Source organism: Otolemur garnettii, unplaced genomic scaffold, assembly GCF_000181295.1.
Source record: "Otolemur garnettii isolate 467f Iridium unplaced genomic scaffold, OtoGar3 scaffold00044, whole genome shotgun sequence".
Taxonomy (NCBI): Eukaryota; Metazoa; Chordata; class Mammalia; order Primates; family Galagidae; genus Otolemur; species Otolemur garnettii.
Window position 1 is genome coordinate 7026843 of NW_003852439.1, and position 3105 is coordinate 7029947.

At 50.0% G+C, this 3105-nt stretch overlaps 1 pseudogene; it reads right to left on the reverse strand.

Moving 5' to 3' along the window:
- Positions 1 to 975: 975 nt before the first annotated feature.
- Positions 976 to 1846, reverse strand: LOC100941035 (annotated as a pseudogene).
- Positions 1847 to 3105: the final 1259 nt, after the last annotated feature.

Sequence of the window (3105 nt, forward strand, 5' to 3'; positions counted from 1 at the left end):
ATGGCTGCATAGTATTCCATGGTGTGCATATACCACAGTTTGTTGATCCATTCGTGGATCGATGGGCACTTGGGCTTCTTCCATGACCTGGCAATTATGAATTGGGCTGCAATAAACATTCCATACTTCTTTCTAAAGAGACTGTATTCATTTGGAATCCCATCAGTGGTGTAAAAATGTTCCCTTCTCTCCACATCTGCACCAGCATCTGTAGCTTTGGGACTTTGTGATGTGGGCCATTCTCACTGGGGTTAGGTGTTATCTCAAGGTGGTTTTGATTTTCATTTCTCTGATGATTAGGGATAATGAGCATTTTTTCATGTTTGTTGGTCAGTCGTCTCATATTAAGAGAAGGTTCTGTTCATGTCTCTTGCCCATAATTGCTCTTTTTGAATATGAGTGAGGTTCTGGGCAGAGGAGGAGGCTGGGAACTTTGGATATAAGATGGGGAGAATCTGCTCAAGGGTGTGAAACTGCACTGGAGCCTGCTGCTGCCCTTCGTAATCAGACTGCCCAAGTCCCAGCTTGCCCATCTCTCAGCCAGGAGAATAATCAACTTGTCAGGGCTCCAAAAAGTGCCTCCATGGTGCAGTTACATCGTTGGTGTGGCGGCCGACCAGCCCTCATCTGCAGGCCTACTGCTGACAGGCTCCTGATAAGGTGGGTGTCCGGGTTGGCCTGAGGAAGTGCAGGGCAGAGGCAGGGAGCCCACTGTGGCTAGGTTGGGAGACACGCCCTAGAGCCAGATGACACCCTCCTGATAACAGGTTCACATTTGTAAGTGGCTTAAGGAACTTGGAACACTTGAAACAGAGTAATTTGGAAATTAGAGTGCAACCAATGAAACCAAACCAAGGAAGACAAAGAGAGATAATCAGTATCTATGGAGAAATCTTTTTTTTTTTAAACTGATGTTTATTTTCCTCCCACTTTATTTCTATCTTGTTGAAGAGCTTGTGGAAGAACAGCTGCAGGTCACTCAGGGGTTGTTCCCACCCATTCAGTGGCCTGAGCAGTGGGAGCTGCCGACCAGTCTTCAGTGGCAGGCTGGGCACTCCAGTCTTCGGTGGGGAATTGCTGAGTAGGCACAGAGGGCACCTGCAGCCTTCTGACCAGTCTGCAACTCGGGCTGAGCAGCAGTAAACTCAGGAGCTGGAGCAGCCCATTTACCCTGAAATTCCTCTTTGGTCACAGCTTTCTCAGCAGCAGCCTGCTCTTCCTATTCAATCTCTTTAGGATCTCTGCAGAAATAGAGATCAGGCATAACCTCCCACGGATGTTCTTGGGAGATGGTGGAAACAACCTCGAAGAACTTCATGGTCTGGCCTCCACCACATCAGACCTATTGAGGGATCTCCCTGTTGTTACCTGGGATGACGATGTCCGCATAATGCAGAGAGGATCTGTGTCACACGGAGCAATGGTAGGCAGGTTAACATAAGACACCTCTGTGAGAGGCCGGTGGTCAGCCTTGGGATCAGTAACCACGAAAAGACAAAGCTCCCGGAAGGCTGCCTGGATCTGGGTAGTGAAGGTTCTGGGAGTGAAGTGGCCAGCAATAGGAGTGGCTCCAGTGGCAGCAGCAAACTTCAGCACAGCTTGCTGGCCAGTATTCCCAGAGGATATGGCACTGACATCAGCAGGGTTTTCAATGGCTGGAGCTGCCAACAGAAGTTTCCCCCAGTTCCTCTTCAGATTTATGATGGAGACGCCATCACTTTTCCTTTTGTAGATGTCCTGTTCCATTTGGAAGTCAAGGTTGGTGCTACCTAAGTGAGTTCCTGCTGCAAGGAATTTGAGGTCATCCTCCTCTTTCATTTTGTAGGACATCAAGGGCTCTGGACATTGTGAAAATTTCCCTTTAAGTTGCCGTGGGAATCCAGAACAATACCTTACGGGCCCTCCCTGAGCAGCACAGAAAGAGCTGTTGGAGAAATCTTAAAAAGAGGGTCTTCTTGCACCTCCTCTCTTGTTTCAGAGCCAGCAGCTACTCTAAAGAGAGCAGAGGGCTGCTGGTGGTGCAGGGAAGACGGAGCCTCCTAGTGACCTGGGGAAGCACTTGACGATGTCCCTCCTCCTACTAAGGTGTAACCTCACCTGAATCACATCTGCAAGGACTTTGCTTCCAAATAAGATCACACTCTGATGTTAAAGCAGACATGGACGCTGTCCCACCCTGTGCTCTGAATCTCTGTGGGCTGCAGTGAGATTTTGAGTTCTTTGAGGATGGATGAACTTCCTTCAAGTGGGAAGCTCCACACACACAGTGTATCAGCAGTAAGTTGGCAGGTCTGGCTGCTGTCCCCCTCCTGTGACACCACACATGCTGAAACCAACACGGCCTTCATCCTGTCCTCTGCAGGAGATGGAGGGGCCTCGGGAGGCTCCTCTTAGCCAAAGGGGCTGCTGACTCAACATGTTTTCAGACAAGCAGGAAGCTCTGGAAAGGAAATGGGTAAGCTTTATTTTTATCTAATTCCAGCCATTCTGTGTTTTTTTGAAGATGGCCTTTAAAGATTTGATTTTTATCTTAAAGGGGATGCAGAAAAGCTCATGGGTCAGGCTCCAGAAAAAATACAAAGAAGAACTGAGTTTGGGTCACATCAAGTGGCGGGTGGTAGATGAGCCTGGGGTGTAGCCTTAGGAAGGGCTGCCCCCACTTGCTGAAAGGGCAAGTACTGGTGGCGCTGTGCTTGTAGCCACGGGGCCTCTGTGGCCAAGGGAGCCTCCTTCCCTAGAATGCTTTCATCCCAATAGGTGGGGTGAGCGGGTGATGCTGGCCATGTTGGTGCCAGGCTTTAAGGGGGACTCCTTCAGATGTCCCCGGGGCACAGGTAAGCCCGGTCAGGTCCTGGGGCCCTCTCCTAGCCCTGGAGAAACAGTCAGCTCAGCCTGTTTAAGGCCTCTGAGAGCCACCTGGAGCGCAGGCAGGACTTGTGAGGAGCGTCAACCCTCGGCCTCCTGGTATCTGGGACCGGGGAGGGGGTTCTCCCTGACAAGTGGCTATCCTGGATGGACTGGCCGCATCCCCACTCACTGTATTTTCTTCTCTTTAGGAAATTTGTGTTTTCTGACAACAGACTAGTGATGCACTTAAAGAGAAAA